The sequence below is a fragment of the Schistocerca gregaria genome, chromosome 3, assembly GCF_023897955.1.
Source record: "Schistocerca gregaria isolate iqSchGreg1 chromosome 3, iqSchGreg1.2, whole genome shotgun sequence".
NCBI lineage: Eukaryota > Metazoa > Arthropoda > Insecta > Orthoptera > Acrididae > Schistocerca > Schistocerca gregaria.
This window is the reverse complement of record NC_064922.1, coordinates 507,004,909-507,027,640: the sequence shown is the minus strand read 5'-3', so window position 1 is coordinate 507,027,640 and position 22,732 is coordinate 507,004,909.

Here is a 22,732-nt window from a genome sequence, read left to right as displayed (position 1 = left end):
CAGCGGACGTAGCTGGTGGAATACTTAACTTTAATCCATTAATGACGAACGTCGCTATTGACGGTACATGATTTACAATATCAATAGTAACTGATAATGGCGCCTTGCTAGGTCGTAGCAAATAACGTAGCTGAAGGCTATGCTAACTTTCGTCTCGGCAAATGAGAGCGTATTTTGTCAGTGAACCATCGCTAGCAAAGTCGGCTGTACAACTGGGCGAGTGCTAGGAAGTCTCTCTAGACCTGCTGTGTGGCGGCGCTCGGTGTGGCGACACGCGGGTCGAACATATACTACCGGACCGCGGTTGATTTAAAGGCTACCGCCTAGCAAGTGTGGTGTCTGGCGGTGACACCACCGGGGAAGTTTCAGTTCTAGAGGCAGCTGTAGAGAGTAAAAACTGTAGAGGAAGAGAGAGATTCGAGTATATCCAGCAAATAACTGAGAACATACTTTGAGAGTGCTACTGTGAGATGAAAGGTTGTCAGACGAGAGGAATTCTTGATGTGTTGTATCAAACCAGTCAGCAGACCGGTAACTCAAAAGTGAAACTGACAAACTGCAGGAACTGATTACTGAGTGGAAATGAACATGTCTGCGGAAATGGACTGTTTGCGTGCAACGACAACTACAACAAATCGTCGATAATATTACGAAATAGACACATGTGTGAGTATGATAGGTGGCTATAATAAAAGCGTAAGATTATCGCAACACTAGATCGCTTTCAGGTTTGATAGCAGATTCCTGCAACTGACAATTCAAAGCGGCTTTCAAATAGTTGTTGTTGTTGTTGTGGTGGTGGTCTTCAGTCCTGAGACTGGTTTGATGCAGCTCTCCATGCTACTCTATCCTGTGCAAGCTTCTTCATCTCCCAATACCTACTGCAACCTGCTTAGTGTAGTCATCTCTTGGTCTTCCTCTACGATTTTTACCCTCTACGCTGCCCTCCAATACTAAATTGGTGATCCCTTGATGCCTCAGAAGATGTCCTACCAACCGATCCCTTCTTCTGGTCAAGTTGTGCCACAAACTTCTCTTCTCCCCAATCCTCTTCAATACTTCCTCATTAGTTATGTAATCTACCCATCTAATCTTCAGCATTCTTCTGTAGCACCACATTTCGAAAGCTTCTATTCTCTTCTCGTCCAAACTATTTATCGTCCATGTTTCACTTCCATACATGGCTACACTCCATACAAATACTTTCAGAAATGACTTCCTGACACTTAAATCTATACTCGATGTTAACAAATTTCTCTTCTTCAGAAACGCTTTCCTTGCCATTGCCAGTCTACCTTTTATATCCTCTCTACTTCGACCATCATCAGTTATTTTGCTCCCCAAATAACGAAACTCCTTTACTAATTTAAGTGCATATTTTAATCTGCCTGGAAAGATGTTCTGTGCCTGTGATGTATTACATATATATTACTAAGGACTTTATTAAGAAAGTTAGAACAACTTTTCAGAATTCTGTCGAAAATTCCATCATCACCCCCTGCGCTTTTGTTTTTCAGAATTTTTATAATTTTATTAAAGTCAGTGAAGGATGTTGGTGCTACTTCCAGTTGGTCGGTTGGTTTTGGGGAAGGAGACCAGACAGCGTGGTCATCGGTCTCATCGGATTAGGGAAGGATGGGGAAGGAAGTCGGCCGTGCCCTTTCAGAGGAACCATCCCTGCATTTGCCTGGAGTGATTTAGGGCCGGACGCGGGATTGAACCGTCGTCCTCCTGAATGCGAGTCCAGTGTCTAACCACTGCGCCACCTCGCTCGGTACTTCCAGTTGCTTAAAGTTTTGTGGAATAACGTTTTTAATATATTATTTTGCTTCTTCAGTTGAACAATTTTATCCTAAATTTAGAAAGCGATTGTTCAAAGTATTCGCAACTTGTAAATTATCAGTCACAATATTGACATTTAGTTTACCTGTTATGATATTTTGTCCTCTGACCGGCTGTGCTGTCTCCCTTTTAATAATATCCAGTATAGTTCGTCTTATTATCTGCGTTACTTATTTCTATCAGGACGTGCATACTTTTAGGTATTTTAATTAGTTTCCTTAAAATACTACAGTATTTTTTGTAGTATGAAAATAATGTCGGATATGACGTAATCTGGCATGTTCATAAATTTTCCTCTTCCTCTTACATGAGAGTTTGATTCCATTAGTCATTCACAGTTTATTTATCTTTTAATGGCTCTTCTGGATAACTTTTTAGGAAAGCAGCTCTCAAATATTGACACGAATTTGCTATGGAATAAATTGAGTTTGACAGTAGCATCTCTTTCTATATTTACCACATCTTTCAACTTACTCTTAAAGCGTTGCATCCTGTTCACTTTAATAAGCCTCATTGCTTTTGAGGAACTGCCTCGGGGCCATAAGGTGCCGTATTGTTAAGTTCCATTAATTATGCGTCATTGGTTTTGGCTGGCCTTCTATTCGGGAGGATGGAGGCCCTAAACCTGTCAGACCATCCTACTACAAGGTCACCTGTCTTATACCTGGCAATCACCACTATTACTGCTACTACTAGTACTACTAGTACTATTACAACCACCCTACTACAAGGTCACGTAAGGTCACCTGTCCTATACTTGGCAATCATCATTACTACTACTACTATTACTACAATCAGTGCTACTACCACCTCCACCACCGCCATCACCCTTGTCTTTCTGAGACTGACGCAACGCGGACTTTTCCAGACACGTAAAATGGCTGAAGTTGGATCTACGTGCAAGTCGTGTCTCGGTGATCTTACATCACCGACACTGTACTACACGCTCTCCAATTCTGGATTATTTCTGGTCATTCTTGTTGGGTTTTGCAATCTTCACAGGTTTTGGCGTGTTTGGCATAACTCGTAAAGCAACGTCCAGTTATTGTAGCTTTCTCTCAAAAGTGTTCCTGAGCAAGTAACAAATAGTACCGCTCAGGAATTAATTCTGTTTATTAGGTCTGTGTATGTGTCTAGCATTGGTTACACTGTTCAGCAAAACATAAGCAAATGAAGTGAATTAAACCTTGTTAATTAAATGACTTTGATTTCGAAATATTCTCTTATTACCTCTGGTTTTTTAGCTAGACCTTTCCCACGTATAAGCAGCTGACAGCATTGCGTGCGCATGTCGAAATTCTCACACTGTGACTTCATCGCGTGATCGAGTACGCGCCTTGCGCGTGTTCATGACTAACGCCAGATAATGGTATTCAGTTCTTGTGAATTGTAAAAAATTACTGTATTTTGTTTGTCGAAGTTACTGCATGTAAATCACGTTGTGATACACTTCTAGCTAGCAGTCTCCCAGTAACGAGCATATAGGAGCTAAACAGCGTCTTCGGAAATAAAGCGATGGATAAACGATGCCTCCGTATGAGCCCTAATTTCTCTTCTCTTACTTTTGTGGTCATTAAGAGCCATATATGTTGCCGGTAGTAGAATATGTTATGTTTTTGGGTAGGGTCCGCTTTTAGCAAACCACAACTTTGTTTTTTAACCCAAACATGATTCACTGCAGTTGCAGCATCTTAAGTGGGCTTTTATTTCTGATCTGTTAAAGAATGTTCTTTACTGTTAGTATACATCTAACTATTAGTTTTTAAATCGTAATTACAGATATAAAAACACATAAATTATGAATTCGTATCTTTTTACCACATGGTGTGGTTTTTCGGATGTGTTGTGTTTCCACAGTGACTGTTTTGTTCCACAGTTTGTCATCTGAAACCACTTACACATTAAAGTAGATAAATTGCTTAAGCCAAATTACGATCTGAAATTATTTCTATGCCTGGAATTAATTAATTCTGTGTGTGTGTCTGTGTGTGTATCTATATACATAGTGTTGCACTTACGTTTTCTTTTTTCTCATGTTCATCACTGTCAAACACTATATATTGAGCTGTCCCTGTCACTGGCACTGTTTCACCGTTTACCGGCTTTAAAAACACACATGGGCAGTGGAGCAGTTGAAGGTGTGAAAACAAGATGGCTGACAGTGGAACAGTTGGAGGTGTTCCTGGCGGTTGTTCTGAACCTTTTAGAGGTGTCTACGAATTTTGTGTGTGTGTGGTGTGTGAGGAGGGAGGGAGGGAGAGAGAGAGAGAGAGAGAGAGAGAGAGAGAGAGAGACAGTAGGTTTTGTGTGTGTGGGGGGTGGGGGGGGTTAAGTTGGTCTTGTCTAATAATTCTATATTAGTAGAATAGTTTGGCAGTCAGCTTCAGATGCCGGTTATCTAAATTTTCTCAATGGTATTGCTCGAAAAGAACATCGCCTTGCCTCCAAGGATTCCCATTTTAGCCGGCCAGAGTGGCCGAGCGGTTTTAGGCACTACAGTCTGGAACCGCGCGACCGCTACGGTAGCAGGTTCGAATCCAGCCTCGGGCATGGGTGTGTGATGCCCTTAGGTTAGTAACGTTTAAGTAGTTCTAAGTTCTAGGGGACTGATGACCACAGCAATTATGTCCCATAGCGCTCAGAGCCATGTGGACCATTTGATTCCGATCTGAGTTCCAGAAGCATCTTCGTAACACTTACGCGTTGTTCGAACCTACAGCTAACAAATCTAGCAGCCCGCCTCTGAATTACTTCGCTGTCTTCCTGTAGTCCGACCTGACATCCCAAACACTAGAACAATACTAAAGAGTAGGTCGCACCAGCGTCCTGTATGCGGCCTCCTTTACAGATGAACCGCACTTTCCTAAATTTCTTCCAGTAAACCGAAGTCGACCATTCGCCTTCCCTACAACAGTCCTCACATGCTGGTTCCATTTCGTATCGCTTTGCTACGTTACGCCCAGATATTTAAACTGCACGACAGTGTCAAGCAGGACACTGCTAATGCTGTATCCGAGCATTACGGGTTTGCTTTTCCTACCCATCCGTATTAACTTACATTTTTCTACATTTAGAGCTAGCTTCCATTTATCACACCAACTAGAAATTTTGTCTAAATCATCTTGTATTCTCCTACAGTCACTTGTCTCCAAGAAGCCGCGTAGAGCGGTCGCGCGGTTAGAGGCGCCATGTCATGGATTGTGCGGCCCCTCCCGCCGGAGGTTCGAGTCCTCCCTCGGGCACGGGTGTGTGTGTGTTGTTTTTAGCATAAGTTAGATTGTTTACGTAGTAAGTCTAGGGACCGATAAGCTCAGCAGCATCGTCCCTTAGGAATTCATACACATTTGAACATGTCTCCAAGAACATCCTTCTAGAATCACAAGATGATACAAGGTGAGAGCAATGTCTTACAAGGAATCAAGAGCTTACCATAATTAGGCAGGATTTTTGCATGGCATATAAAACAGTGGCAGTATCTGCACGACCTCTTTAAAGTAACCACTATTCGAAAAAGGAGTGAACTGGAACTATTGGCCCGCATCTCACGGTCGTGAGGTAGCGTTCTCGCTTCCCACGCCCGGGTTCCCGAGTTCGATTCCCGGCGGGGTCAGGGATTTTCTCTGCCTCGTGATGGCTGGGTGTTGTGTGATGTCCTTAGGTTAGTTAGGTTTAAGTAGTTCTAAGTTCTAGGGGACTGATGACCTAAGATGTTAAGTCCCATAGTGCTCAGAACCATTTGAACCATTTGGAACTATTCTTCAAACATAAATGTGGCCTCATATACTGCAAAGACAGAGATGATCTAATGGAAGGCTAATATGCATAGACCTGGTGGCAGTTCACGACACTTCGAAGACAAGTCATGAAGATGTCCTTAGACACAACAGTAGACTAATAAGTTTCCTTCTACAGCTGCGGCGTATGTTATCAGCACAAAAGAAAGTACCCAAATATGACAAAAATTGTCGTAGCGGCAGGCTGTACGAGATACCACGATTGCGAGAATTTTAAAATTATTACCATATTAATAGCACTGCTCTCTGTGTAGACCAGGTGCCCCTGTTTCCTGCGCGAAAGGAACAGCCTCATGGCACCAGATACCCTTAACAGAAAGCTGGTCAAAGAAACAGGAATAGAAACTGTTCAGCCCGTTATCTAAGCAAAACTTCTCCAGAACCAGTTTCGAAAAAATGAGAGCAAGTGTGTTTATTGCTCCATAGTGCAATGAACGTTTTGAAAGCACTCAGTTGAATTACTGCTAAAGGTTAAGGAGATCAAGAATATAACACCATCACAGTGTTTCGAACAGTTTTCTGGGGAACATAGAAACTGTGGCTGATCTAATGTGCTCGTACGAGCAGCTACAGTGTAACATTTCTCAAAGATTTTCAGTTTTTGCAGTCACAACTGGATTTGTTGCCACGGAGTTGTTATGCTCTGGATGGTGACCGGGGTAAACACTCTTACTAGAGCATTCCAGTGGCGGAACAAAAGTACAAAGGGAATGGAGGGCCGCACATTACGTATTATTGCTGGATGGCGAAAAGGGAGCCCCTGCGACACAGCACCAGATGCAGATGCTAAAGAGTTTCTCTGAAGGTATTGCATACATTTCCACATCTCCTTGAAAGTATGTTTATCCAGGAAATGAGAACCAACAAAAAATTGAACTTTATTGTCAAGCACTGACCCATAAGGTTCCAAAGGAATCCGTTGTTACTCATTAGATCATAAAAATTTTCAAAACTTTTATAGCAGTTTCATTACTGTCATTCTTCCGGTTATTTTGTATCCTTCCCCCATGTGCGACATTTACGGTATATGAAATTACGGGAGTGCGTTCTTGCGTATAACGTTGAGGTCATGGGAACTCCACCTGCACAAGTCCGTGCTTTTATTCGTGCCCTTATAAGAACAGGAAAATGGAGATAATAGATAGACGGCGTCTTCGCGTTATGCGTTATGCGTTACACGTTGGCGAGTATTACATTCCACATTTGGCCAGTCGCCAGGATCTATGAAATGCGTCAATCCATTGTGCTCGCTACTTATGTGGTTTATCTTTTTCGTATCCGCTGCTGCAATGAGGTCTAGATAGTCGGAAAGGAAAACTACAGTCCCTGTTTCTACTGCTCGATAGCAAGGTAAGTTAGCTAGGAGTGATTCATCTCATCATATGATCTGCACAAACACCCTGATCCTTTGGGCTCGGAACATTATACCCGGTTAATACCTTTCGATTGCTGTATTACGTATCGAGTATTTCGTGCGAAGATTATAGGTTAAGCAGTTTATTGTCCGTTACAGGCACCGATTCCTAACAATAATTACTTTGAAACTTCCTGGCAGATTAAAACTGTGTGCCCGACCGAGACTCGAACTCGGGACCTTTGCCTTTCGCGGGCAAGTGCTCTACCATCTGAGCTACCGAAGCATGAAGCACGTTGGTCGTTTCCAACAGTGATTAATTGATGTTATAGTTATAGGATATTAGGTTTTTTTGTTTTTCGAAGTCCACTGTTGCAAATTTCTGAACATTTAAAACAAGTTTCCAGTCTTTGCACCACTTGGAAATCTTGCCGAGATCTGGTTGAATATTTTTACAGCTTCTTTCAGAAAGTACCTCGTAATAGCCAACTGCATCATCTGCAAAAAGCCTGTCGTTAATATTAATATTGTCTGCAAGGTCATTAATGCACAACATGAACAGCAAAGAGGCCTTCTGTGAAGTTTGGAAGGTAAGAGAGACGGTAGGAGACGAGGTACTGGCGGAAGTACGATTAGGAGGAGAGGTCTTGAGTCGTGCTTGGGTAGCTCAGTTGGTAGAGCACTTGCCCGCGAAAGGCAAAGGTCTCGAGTTCGAGTCTCGATCCATCACACAGTTTTAATACGCCAGGAAGATTCATGACCAGCAAGGGTTCCAACACACTTTACTCGAAGTTACGTCTCCACGTGACCAAGACTTTCCACCCAAAATAACATGTGTCCTACCCATCAAAGTCCTCAAACCAGTCACAAATTTTACTTGATAGTCGATATGATCGTGCTTTTGACAATAATCTAGGTGTGATACTGAGTCAAATGCTTTTCAGAACTCAAGAAATACTGCATCTACCTGATTGCCTTGATCCAAAGCTTTCAGTATGTCATTGAGAAAAGTGAAAAATGGGTTTCACATGATAAATGTTGCCGGAATCCATGTTGGTTGGCACTAAGGAGGTCATTCCGTTCTAGATACTTCCTTATGTGTGAGCTCAGAAAATGTTCTAAGATTCTACAACAAATCGATATCAGGGATATTGGACGGTAGTTTTGTGGATCACTTCTACCATCTTTGTCGTAGACGGGTGAGTTCTGTGCTTTTTTCAAAAACTGAGCATGGAATTTTTTTGAGGGATCTACAGTAGAGTACAATTAGAAGAGGGGCTCACTCATCCGCAAATTCAACATAGAACGTGACAGGGATTCCGTAGGGCCCTAGATCTTTGTTCAATTTTAACTATTTGAGCCGCCTCTGAACACCACTGACACTAATATTTATTTCATTCATCTTTTCAGTGGTACAAGGATTAAATCGGGGCAATTCTCCTGGGTTTTCCTTTGTAAAGCAACATTTGAAAACGGAGTTAAGCATTTCAGCTTTTGCTTTGCTACCCTCAATTTCAGTTCCTGTCTCATTCACAAGTGACTGGTCATTAACCTTGGTGCCTCTAACAGCCTTTAAAAAGGACGAAAATTTCTTTGCGTTCTGCGAAAGACCATTTGACAATATTCTGCTACGGTAGTCATTGAAGGCATTGCTTTTGACAGCCAAACGCGTTTCATTCAGCATCTGTCTTTCTATAGACCTACAGTTTTACACCTATTATATTATCGCACTATCTGCAGCTACGCCTTAAAGGATAGCCAGTTTCACGATAAGCTCTACGACAGACCGTTTCACATTGGGTTGAATGCCATCATATCAGCTCTGATCACCCCGTTACACCAACATAATCCTAAATGCATTTTTAAAGAGAGGATACATAGTTGAACGTCTTGCGTGATGTGTAACTCCCAAGAAGTTCACCTTCGATCTTGATGATGCGAACTTCTCTTCTCACTGTGGTTCACCATTTTTCGTTCGGCTACTTACAACTTGCACAGAAACTAGACTGCAGTTATAAGAGGCGAGGGGCATGAAAAGAAGCTGTGTCTGAGAAGAGAGTGAGATAGGGCTGTAGCTCATCGACAATGTTGTTCAATCTGTACACTGACCAAACAGTAGAGGAAACCATAAAAATATTTGGAGCTGTCAGAGACAACAAACGGCTTGGAAGTTCAATTGACTGGAATGTACAGTGTGTAGAAAGGTGGGTATAAGATGAACATCACCAAAAGTAAAACAAGGATAATGAAATGTAGTCGAATTAAATCAAGTGATGCTGAGGGAATTAGATTAGGAAACGAGACACTTAAAGTAGTAGCTGAGTTTAGCTATTTGGGCAGCAAATAACTGATGATGGCCGAAGAAGAGAGAATATAAAACTTAGACTGGCAAAGACAAGAAAAGCGTTTCTGAAGAAAAGAAGTTTGCTAACATCGAATGCAGGTTTAAATGTTAGGAAGTACTTGTAAGAAGTGTAGCCATTTATGAAGTGAAATCTGGATGATAAACACTTTAGACAAGAAGAGACCAGAAGCTTTTTAAATGTGATGGTACAGAAGAATGTTGTTGATTAGATGGGTAGATCACATAATTAATGAGGAGGTTGAGGTGTTGTATTTTCACACCGCCACATCTCGTCACATAAAACACTAAATTGAGTAATGAAAGAGGCCAAGAGCCATTTATTTGTCAATGTATAATATTTAACTAATCATTGTAATGATGTATTTAGATGATTTACAAGGAGATATGAATCCACTGACGCACCTAAGAAACTATAGACTAATTGAGCGCGCATGTAAAAACATCGATATTAAAGACACTCTGAGGACATTTGAATATTAAGAAAAAAGCTCGCAACCCATCGTCCACTGCCGGACGATATCACTCTCCTTTTATCTCCTGCACAATACGGACGCACCATTACATAGGCGTCATTATAAGACTTGTGATTTGTTTAAATCTACAGAGATATACTGTTATTTTGTTGCATGTCAGACTAGTATGTGTGAGAAACACAGTGTGGTTAATGAATGGACATTTCTACGTGATTTATAAACTTTTCAAACCACTCAGGCTCTGTCACTGTTATTGACGTAAGTTTTAACATGTTATATGTGTTTTACATCCAAGCTCGTAATTATAGTGTCAGTTACTCTAAATTTGTGCTTCCTTTGGTAATTGGACAACCTTAATCATTTACTTTCTATGTGGCAAGTTTTTTCACAGAGGCAACAGTGTCCGGCGTGTCATTGTGTGGACAGAACAGGTCAGGCCGACGTTAACATACTACATACATTCCCGTTGTAATATTCTTCAAACTCAGTTTTAAACTGGCCCTTAGGTAAATATTCAGTGCGAGAGACGTCCGGGATTTTCTTAGCAAACTTTAATTCTCAAACCGCACATCGCTCGCACAAAGCATCGCTGTTGCACAATGGTACGCGGCTCTTTCTAAACGGGTAAGGGAGCCACGCAAGTAAATGGTGCTTCCCCTTCTCAATCTGGTGCTTAATAGTAATAATAATAATAATAATAATAATAATAATAATAATAATAATAATAATAATAATAATAATCCCTTACGTCAAATGTACTGAGTAGAACCGCGGAAGAAACAAGTTTGTAGTCCAACCTGGCTAGAAGAAGGGATTGGTTGATAGGATACATTCTGCGACATCAAGAGATCTCCAATTCAGTACTGGAGGGAAGTTTGGGGGATGAAAATTATAGAGAGAGACCAAGAGAGGAATACAGTAAGCAGATTCAGAAGGATGTAGGTTGCAGTCAGTATTCGGAGATGAAGAGGCTTGCACAGGATAGAGTGGCGTGGAGATTTGCATCAAACCAGTCCTTGGATGAAAGACCACCATAATAACAACAAAACATTCATGGTGCAAGTTAATGGTTTGTTTCGAACATTTCTTAAATGTCGACGACGTTTGTTTTATAAGTGTAATATGTACATCCCATAAAAGGCTGAGCTTTGTACCTCTCGGACACTCATTTTCTGTCACCCTCCTGATTCAAATGCTGAGTCATTAGCACCTGATATTTCTCCTGTCGTGGTTATTAACATTACACTTTCAAGGGATCGAAGTTGCTATCACACTCAAGGGATTCCTTCTTACAAATGGAAAAGTACACGAATTGTATTCGTTACTTCCTATTACGCTATCACTATCTGTGGTGTCATGAAATATCATATTTACGTCTTCGGAAAGTCACACAATTCATGCACATCGACATTTTACCTCGTTGTCTATCGACACACGTGCTAGCGGTTTCAGCGCAGCTGTACATTATCGGAGGAAGTCGACACGCTCGAGTTATTAATCCGTTCGGGAATCCTAGAAGAGACGGACGTCAGCGATACGGGTCGGCGGTCTGATACGAGAGCTGTCCCGTCGCCGCGCCGCCTACACAGTCATATGCGTAACGCTGCGCCGGTTGCGTGGCGTTATACTCGGTGCAGCGGGTGTGACGTCAGCGCGCAGCGGTGGCTGCCCAGCTGCGTCCGCCAGCTGGCGGACGTGTAGCAGTGCCGCCTTCCTCCGCGCTGCCAAGGTTGCGGTCACGGCCGGAGAAAGTTCCGACACACGCGCTACACCACGCGGCATGTAGTCTGCCGCGACGTGGCGCTACACGTCGACGCTTTACGGGTCGAGGCTGTTCGCGAGGTGGTAACAATGCCCACCAAGTTGGCTGTCCTCCAGGCCGTGCGCAACAAAATATCTTCTGGACAACTACAAATACGATGTGTGCGAGAAAAGTAATGAGACTGACTTTTCGTCTACCAAAATTATTATTTTTATTTTTCAAATAACAACATTGTCCCCTTCATAGTACGAAAGACATTTCATAAGTAATGCGCACCAACTTCTTTTTTACTTACAAGCTTTTTTCTATATCTTTCCAGTCTCTCAGTATAGTCTTCTGGTTATCTATGACTGAATCCGAACGTCTATCCAGGACACCACTTCTGTTCATCTGTCGAATGGCTCTGGTAACGGTGGTAGAAAGATCTTCCAGAGAAAGATAACGACGTCCACGCATAGGTTTTTTTTCGTCTTTGGGGACATATCGAAGTATCTTGGACTCATGTTCAGGCTGTAGGTAGGATGGGGCAACACTTCCCATCCGTATTCGCACAGTTTTTTGGCTACGACATTGCCGACATTTGGGGGAGCATTGTCGTGGAGAATGAGTGGTGTAGCCTCGATCAACTGCTGTCGGGTTAAGTGCATTTTTCTGCGCAGGTTTTGCATGAAGTTACGATAATATACTGTTGTGACACTTGTTCCACGTGGGACTAGGGTGACCATAAACAAAAATCATAATTTGCTTCAGCCGTGTCGAAATATTGTGGGCGTGGCGAAGCTGAAGCTCTCCAATCAATGGAGGGTGATTACAACTTCAATTCAAAGTGTCTAATCCACGCTTGATCAATGGCGACATTCGACACAAAAATCCTTGACGTTCTACATCTATATGTACATCTACATCCATACTCCGCAAGCCACCTGACGGTATGTGGCGGAGGGTATGTTGAGTACCGCTATCGGTTCTCCCTTCTATTCCAGTCTCGTATTGTTCGTGGAAAGAAAGATAGTCGGTATGCGTCTGTGTGGGCTCTAGCGTTCACGGTCGAATTGTATTTTGAGCAATGTTGCAATGTCCAGGTACTTCTGCTTCTCCTCAGCAGTCAAACTACGTGGGACCCATCTCGCAGAAATTTTTCTCTTCTTCAAATCATTTATCAGAGAATGGAGTACGATGCTGGAGGAATTTCCGTGGCTCCAGGGAATTCTTCACAACACGCACTACGATCCTCTTCAAGAACATCTGCCACATGTTTGTAACCTCCCCACAAAAATAAAATAATATGAATAATACTCTCATTTAGCGTAACTACCAAACAGTGAAAATATAATAGAATGTGACAAACCTATCACCTTTTAATAATTGACTGTCAATTTAACCTGGTAAATTTTGGACGTCAGCAGTGCTGCGCCATGGCCCTGATACATCATTCTGAATAAACTGAAAAATTTTACCTTAATTAGGTCGCCGGATAACGCGTATATATCTGCTCCTATAAGAAATTTTCCTGGCGCAGCTAAGAGCAATGCTGGCCGATAGATTTGTCTTAAATAAAGGGAAAGAACTGATTTTTCTTTTCAATAATCGGGATGGCCAAGGATTGGAGAAATTAGTGAATTCTTTAAATTGAGATTAATGTCAAAAGTTACTTTTTATGAGAAAGATTATTATTAACAGATTTTTTTAAAAACATTTACATGGGACTTGATGTAACAATACTACATATGCGTGAGGCTGCTTTTACCTTATCCTACAACGCTCAGGGTCCGCCATCGCTGCACACGACCGGCTCAGCCAACATGATACACCAGACACGACTGCTCGCTAGCAACAACTCACTCCTACTGCTACACAGTTCCTACTGCAGTCAATACTGCTCTTTGGTCTCAGATTCTCTTCTAGCTTACATATCGCAGGCAGCGCGTGATCAATACATCGAAATTACATCAGCACGATTGCGCTAGCAACAAATTCTTTAATTATGGTCCTCTTACATAACCCTCCACTGGGGGGCAAAAATTTGGCAGCGATGGTGAGTCAATTGGACTTGCCATGAGCAAGAAATTTTTCTATAATCTATTTAGTTACTGTGTTTACAGTCACAGAGTATATACATCATTGATAAGTGCAGAACATATTAAGAAGTTAAATAGAGTGTACATGCACTGAGTACAAAACATTCAGAAATGACAAAGTATATACGCAATGAGAACAAAATATATTAACAAAATAGAGTGCACACGCACTGAGTACAAAACATATTCAGAAATGACAAAGTATATACACAATGAGTACAAAATATATTAACAAAATGGAGTGCACACGCACGATAAAAGTTTTTATCATTTTACAAGAATTTAAATGCACTGTATAAGCCTTTACTATTTTACAGGAACTAGGAAAGGAATGGGAAGGATTTCATCATGGTTGTAGCACAGTAGGTTGCACGTAGCTGCACTGGAAGTCCATATCTTTCTATAGAAGCACAACACCAAGTGAGACAATCTGAAGTTCTCTTCCCTGAAGTATTTATCAGTGTAGCCAAGACACAAATATATTATATTAATATTCAATGTTATCATTTCGGTAGTACATTAGGTACACCAAACAGTGGGATCATAATAACATCTCCATCGTTCAAGGTGGTGGACAGCTTGATATGTCAACACCATATTCTTGTAGAATCCATACTTTTACAGCAACATAGAATTAGTGCAAAAACCAATATAGTGCTCCATGATCATGAGGATGGACAGGATAAACAGATATTGCAGTAATTAGGTCAGAAGGTGAAGGACATATCAAGTCTTATGCTAGTCATCATAGAATTACACTAGTGTATCAACCGATTTGAATAATTATTGGCACTCACTGGCTAGTTACTAAAGTATTCATATAGTGTTACAAAACATTATTCAGTGTTATTCACAAGTTATCATTTAAAACAGGAGCTAATGAGTGTAGAATCTAGTTACTGGTGTTTATGTACGATATCATGTAAGTGACATAAAACATATTTAAAATGTAAGACATTGGAACTATTACTCAAGGTCGGTATTCCAATAATACATAGACATAATGTAATCAATACACAGAAAATTTGCATTATCTTTAGGACTAAAAATATATCTTAAACTGGTAGCATTATTTAGTTATATACTGGTAATAGTTGGGACTTGCAATAATTTTATTTTTTTGCTAGTAATACATTGCACTGGGATCGATAATTAATTGCTGGGGCATGAAAATATTTGCTTTTGACTTATTGCTGGAAATAAGGATTAATAACATCATTCATATAACTATTCATCATCATTTATTATCATCTGCAAAAAATAGACACTTCATTATGTATATTAATATTACCATTTACTTCATACATCTATTCATTGTCATTCATTACTTCATATAGTATAGAGTTTCTTACTTCTAGCATATTTCATCACTAAAATTAACATCTGTAGTTCTGTCTGACAGTCTGCATCAATCGCCTTGTATTCTGAAAGAAAAATAATTAGTCAAGACTGCTATCATACGATGTGTACAGTATATTCTGGTTAATGCTTGTTAATTCTGATCCATTTACTCTTCATGATAAGATATTGCATTTTATTTCCTTCATTCTGATGGTAAAATTCCCATTTCATAGAATACCACTGTGGTTGTTTAATTCATTTCTCTTACACGGTATTGCTTTCTGAAAAATGATGAATAAGTATTAATATTTATTTATTTATTTATGCATTTATTTTACCTGGCAAGATTACGGCCTTCAGGCCCTCTCTTACACCTAACCAGGCATACTCAGATTGAACGAGTTACAGTTACTAAATAACATTAAGAACATTTAACGTATTATGCAGTATTGATGTCAAACGAAAAAAAATTGAGATTATAACAGTAGTACAATGATAGTTATAACAATAAAAATAATTATAACAATCAACGATAATAATGATAATAATAATGATAATAGTAATAATAATAATAATAATAGTGACGAAGTATATGAAAGTAAACATACATTTCTTTTGTGAATGTCAGTTAGTTGGGAATTTTCTCGTTATATTCTTGCAGCTTGTGAGTTATTCTCATCGAGCAGAGACATAAGACGATAGAAAGGGGTGAAAGAGATATATAAGAGGTAGATAGGTTTGAGGAAGAGAAAAAGAATGGTAAAATTCGAAGCTGTGATGGAGAGAAGAAAGAAAGAGATGTTAGGGGCACAACAATGGTGGCTATACCGTCCCTAATATGTAAGTTTTGAGTTCCCTCTTGAATGTTGAGTAGTTCTGGATAAGACGCAGATCACAGGGGAGTGCGTTCCATAGTCGTATGGCTGAGATGGAGAATGACACGGAGAAAGATTTTGTGTTATGTAAAGGTACAGCCAAGATGATAGACGTATCCGATCTGGTATTGCGATTGTGGAATGATGATAGATGTTTAATGTGAGAAGATAAGTATTGAGGGCACCAGTGGCTAAGAAATCGATGAAGTAAGCACATCGTGTGGAGATCGCATGCCTTATGTGGGCGTATCCAACCTAGCTGGGAGTATGAAGGACTGATATGATCATACAACCGAATATTGCACACGTATCTGACGCAAGCATTCATCACTAGCTCGAGGCATCTAGAATTTTCACTATTCGTGCCGTGTTGAACTACATCGCAGTAGTAAAGATTAGGCAAGACTAGTGTTTGGACTAATTTTTGTTTAACATGGGTTGGAAATATTTTTCTAAATTTTTGAATTGCATGTAGGGAGGAGAGCGATTTCCGGCAAGCTGTGACTGTTTGTTCTTCCCAGTTTAGGTGTTCATCCAAGATTATTCCAAGGTCTTTTACTGTTTTTTGGTATGGTAGTTGGGTACCATTGAGGAGTATTTTAGGGACCGTACCGGCTGATTAACTTTGGATGAGATATAAGTGTGACCTGGGATTTCTTGGGGTTTAGTTTCAGACCTAGGTTCTGTGCCCATCGAGAAACAGAGCAAAGATCTGCGTTCATACTCGCTACTGCGCCAGCAATGTTTTTGGGGCTTGCACTTATGTACAGTTGGATGTCGTCAGCATATAGATGGTAGCTGCAGGAGTGAATCACTGAAGAAATATCATTAATATACAGTGAGAAGAGTAGTGGACCAAGGACGGAGCCTTGGGGAACTCCAGAGCTCACGCTTTTCCATGATGACTTTTCCGACCCACAAATGACTTGTTGACTTCTGTTTTTGAGGTAGCTGTCGAACCAGTGTATTGCGCTGTTTGAGAAATTCAGCTGTTTCATTTTAATTAGTAATATATCGAAGTCAACTGTGTCAAAAGCCTTGCTAAAGTCAAGCAGTGTTAGGATAGTAGCTTCATGTCTGTCCATAGCATGTTTAATGTCATCAGTTACTTTGATTAATGCAGTTGCTGTACTGTGGTGCTTTCGAAAGCCTGACTGATATTCGTCATGGATGTTATGAGTTTTGAGGTAATCCGTCAGCTGTTCATGGACGATGTATTCTAGGGCTTTAGATATTGCAGGTAGTATGCTGATCGGCCTGTAGTCACCTGGCGACTTAGGGTTGTCAGTCTTGGGTATAGGCTGGATTAAACTTTGCTTCCACTCAGTAGGATATATACTACTGACAAGAGACAGGTTGAAGATGTCTGTGATAATTGGAATAATAGTGGCTACGACGTTTTTAATCATGCCAATGCTCACTCCATCATTTCCTACTGCCTCGGAAGAGATTCTCATAATTGCCTTGTGTACTGTGCCGGTAGTGACATGTTTTAGGAAAAACTTGTCTCTCAAGAGATTGATATCTTGGGGCTGGTAATTTGTCGCTGCGTGGCAGATTACAGCTGTTGAGAAGAAATCGTTTAATTCTTCTGCAGACGCTTGATAAACAGCGTCATATCTTCGCTTCCCTATACCGAAACTGCGCAGCTTTTTCCACAGTGCAGCAGGTTTTGATATGCCGCATACGACAGAGCGGGCATGTCTGATTTTGGCATTTCTCACGCTTTGCTTCGTTCTGTTTCGGAGTTTCCTATAAGCTTCGTACGCCTCGGGAGTTGGGTTACGCTTGAAGGCCCTGTGTGCAGCATCACGTTTATTCATTAACTGGCGTAATGCAGTGGTGAGCCATGGAGCAGGAGCTCTCTTTACCTTGACAGTGCGTTGAGGAGCATGTTTATCATACAGTGCAATAATTTTGCTACATAATTGCCGAATTTTTCCGTCTAAAGTCGGTTCATTGCTTATATCATGCCAAGGGATGTCTGAGCAATCCTTTTGAAGAGCGTCATGGTTAACATTTTTTAAGTTTCTGTAGGTTACCAGGTGAGATTTTTCTTTGGTAGTATGCACTGAGTAATTTAAGAATATCACGTCATGAGCAGAGAGTCCCGGAGCGGATGTCTGATTGGCGCGGATTATTTTATCTGGTCGCTTTGTTGCTATTATATCTATGAGTGTGTGGCTGTGTGACGTGTGGTGAGTTGGGTCCAGCGGTGTTAAACTCATATCATTGGAGTGGAACAGTCGCCTTAGTTTTTCGGCAGAGGGAGATTTTAACTGTAAGTCGATGTTTGTGTCGCCCATAATGATTATGTGTTCATACTGTGTCACGAGTGAGGACAGGGCAGACTGAAAGGAGGACATGGCACCGACGTTTGGAGGTTTATAGATTACTCCAATTAGCAGTTTCTGATTTGATGTATTTATTTCGAAAAACAAGAACTCTGCTTCTCCTTCGCCCTTTGCATCCGATGTGCATAGTACAGTAGGTGTCAGATCAGAGCGAACATAGGCACCCACACCACCCCCGCGTCGTGTTTCACGATCTGCCCTTAGGAGAGAGTAACCAGCGATTCGGATAGCGTCGGAAGAAATGTTTGGTTTCAACCAAGTTTCAGAGACGAGGATAATGTGGAACAGCGATTGGCAGAACAGGTCACAGAACTCGTCGAAGTGAGCCGTTAGCAGCGACTGCGCGTTCGCGTGGGCCACAAAGAGCCCGCCGCCTGAACCGGTCCGTCCCATTGTGGCCGCCTGTAGGACCGAGCGCGCTCCGTTTACCTGCTGGCCGGAAGAGGGACAAAAGCTGGATTTCGCGGGGGAAGACATGTTTACAGGTGTCCAAGGTCGTGACTGACTCAAGCGTCTGTGAACTAAAGGTGAAAAACACGCTGGAAGTATCGGAGAAGGGAGCGAAAAGAAAGATGGAAAGTGGCAGTAGTGGTTACGAAAAAGATAATAGTAGTAGTAGTGGTAGTGGCGAAGATGAAAATAACAGATATAGAAAGGCGGTTGTAAGCAGATTCCTGTTAATGGAGAATGTTAATTCCCATTTAACTGACAATATGAGTATACATGAGCACTTATGATAGACAAATAAAGAAACAATATTTATGTGAAATAATTGACTGATTTTAAATAGAGTACTTATGGTACTTATAGAAATAACGGAGCTATATTTAAGCTAAAACATGAAAAGAAAGAATAAAAATTAACTTATATTAGACAGATTACAATATGAGACTTTGTGTCTCGCGAGATTTCGCTCAGTCTTTCAGTTCGAACATGTTCGTCACCGTTTTCCTCCCTCCTTCCGTCTTGACTACGATCCTGCCGTCCTGGGTCCATACATTTTGAAGGCCGAACTGTGTGATCGCAGCGTTCAAAACTTTTAGTCTTTCGCGCGTCAGATCTTCCCTCAGGGTAACCCCACTCTTGGCGAGTTTTCTTTTCTGAGCAAACACTTCAGCTCTTTTCCGGTACGACACAAATTTAATTATTATAGGCCTGGGTTTCGTGGCGCCTGGTATCCTGCGCCCAACACGATGGCTTCTGTCAATATCGGCCACGTCGATCTGCACGCCAAGTTTCTCACGCACGAGGCTAATGGCCAGGTCGTCGGTGTTTTCGCGATCGTTTTCAGCTACCCCGAACAAGCGCAAGCTGTTCCTTCGCTGATACTGCTCAATTTCATCGGTGGCAAGAGACAGTTTAGCTTCTAGCTCGGCGGCTTTTTTCTCTTGTGCGGCCAAGGACTTTCTAAGAGACTGGATTTCGGTGCTGTTGCGCCCGACAGACTCTTGCAGTTTGTCCATGACCGCGGCCGTCACAGAGTCCGTGATGGATTGGACGATTACGTCTAGCGTGTCTTTGCTGTGCAGCGCCGCACTCACCTGGGACCGGACGAGCTCCCCGATGTCGGGAAGCGGGGCCTCACCTGCCGCCGGAGACCGGGCGCCCGCGCTGCCTGCGCCCCTGTAGCCTCGCCTGCTGCCGCTTACTCGTGCTCTTCCCATTTTTCACTCACTTATCACTTATCACTTGTGGTAATCGACGGAGAACAATACACCACGGCAAGTAACACTTGTTTAGTCAGATGCACACGTTGTGGACTGTCGCACTTCTCTGTAACACCTTCAGTGAGCGGAAAAACTCGCGAGCCGAAGAAACGCGCGTCACTCAGTGGCCGCCATGTGCAAAATATCTTGCATTTAATCACTTACTCATTAAATAAAAACTTGTTTCTAGTAATATAATTAAGCATACAGCATAGCATGACAGAAAACATATTAGGTCAAAAACATAGACAATTTTCAATTGCAAAAACTGTATACACAGTATCATAATGTAGAGCCAAAAACAAATCTAGAATAGGCAAAATATTATGACAGAAAACGTATTAGTTTAAAAACATAGACAGTTTTCAAGTGCAAAAACTGTACACACAGTATCATAATGTAGTAGCAAAATGTAAAATAGTCAAGATGTTGAGATATCATCAGGAAAAATGTCAAAGTCAACTGTTGTTTGTTACATCTTAAAGATTTCATAGTGCATACAGACAAAAATTCTACTTTCGATAGGAAAACAATCATACCTACACAAAAAATCGAAAATGTGCACGGTCTGATGTATAACGACAAGAAAAGCGACCTGCTAACCTTACCGTGCCGGGCACTTGCCAGAAAAAAATATGATAATCATCAGTAAATAGTCACATAAATATAATTGTGTGAGTGGTCACATAAATATCAGGAAATGGCGGTACAGTGTGATAAATCGTAAAGTATGTTCATTCAATAAAGGGTTTAATATTGGAAATACGGTGATTGCCCTTGCTTTTCCTGGTTCTCAAAGTTTCAACATGTACCACATTGGGATGAGGAATGCTGCGAATTCTGTATGGACCTGCGTATAGAAGTTCAAATTTACTGCATCTACTCTTTCCTCTGTTGGATAAATAATGCGTGCATACTAATATCTTCTGTCCAATGTGAAATTCACGGCGTGTACAAACCTGTTTTTGCTGTCGTCTCCGGCGCTCTGCGGCACGTTTGATGTTGTTGAGCGCAATTACTGCATCTACTCTTTCCTCTGTTGGATAAATAGTGTGTACGTACTAATATCTTCTGTCCTATGTGAAAGTCACGGTGTGTACAAACCTGTTTTTGCTGTCTTCTCCGGCGCTCTGCGGCACGTTTGATGTTGTTGAGCGCAATGTCAATTATTTCATGGTGACGACGAGATGTAGGAAAAGATACTAATTCTTTAATTTTGTTAGGTGGTTCAACATTTTTCAATATAACAGTCGGAGATAGCATAGTGGATTCATTTGGTATGGAGTTAATTACATTCTGGAATGAGAGTATGTGTGTATCCTAATCAATATGTCTTTTATGGCAGTACATTCTACACAGTTTACCAATTTCTTTCATCAGTCGTTCACAAGGTTTCGAAGAAGCGTGATACTTGGATATATAGATCGGAGAAATGTTTCTAGCTCGTAACATACGTGTCCATATCGCAGATCGAAATTGTGGTCCATTGTCGGAAATTACTTTCAATACATGCCCTACATGAAATAAAAAATGTTTTACAAATGCATTCGAAATAGATTTAGCAGTAGCTTTGCGCAATGGAGTGAAGGTAACAAATTTCGAAGTGAGTTCAACAGCGACAAAGATGTAGCAAAAACCTCTATTAGTTCTGGGAATCGGACCAAAAATGTCTACAGCGGCCATGTGTCTCAATTTAACAGGTACAATGGGATGTAACGGAGGAATATGTGAAGTCGTGTCTGATTTAGCTTTCTGGCAGATTTTACATGACGCTAAAACTTGTCGAATACGTTTCCCCATGTTGGCAAAATAACAGTTCTGTCTCAGTATAAGAAAACATTTTCTGGCTCCATAATGTGCGTAACTCAAATGAGTATAACAAATTAATTTGTTAACAAGTTCGTCAGGAATGCATAATAACCAGTTGTTGCCGTCAGGGTGAGAGCGGCGGAACAGAATGTTATTGCATACCGTGTAATGGTTTCTAATGGTAACGTTATTCTTATCTTGCCAAAGGTGTTTAATTTCTTTCCATACGTTGTCTTTACTCTGGTCTTGTGCTATGTCTCGTAATGACGAAGAAATGAAGTTTGCAAATGCGACTTGTTGAATATACATGAGGCTAGAATTTGCTTGGCAGAAGTTGGTTGCAGTGTCTTGCTGATTTTTGCAGAGAGAATGGGATAGTGCGTGTGCTACAATATTTTGTGTACCGGGAATGTGAAAAATTGTAAAATTAAATTCCTGTAAATACAGTTTCCATCTGCTTAATCTGTCATGTGTAAATTTAGCGGAAAGTAAAAACTGGATAGCTCTATGGTCTGTGTAAACGGTAGTATGTCTTCCATAAAGAAAATGCCTAAATTGGGTAAATGCCCATACAACACATAATGTTTCAAGTTCTGTAACAGAATAATTGCGTTCAGCAGGTGACAGAACGCGACTTGCAAAAGCGATGTTTTTAATTACTGTATTACCGTCTTCTTCAATTTCCTGAAAACTGTGTACGCCTAAAGCTGTTTTAGAACTGTCGGCGGCAATGGAAAAATTTCTAGTGAGATCTGGATGTGATAAAAGTGGTGCATTCAACAAAGCTTGTTTCAAATTGACAAATTCAGACTGCGCTTGGCTATCCCAGGACCAAATAGTGTTTTTACCCGTCAGTTGGCATAATCTAGGGGTGTCTGAAGCAGAGTAATGAATAAATTTACGGAAAAAGTTAATTAACCCCAGAAAGCTGCGTAGTTGTTTCTTCGTCGTTGGAACAGTAATGTCACGTAAAGCTTGA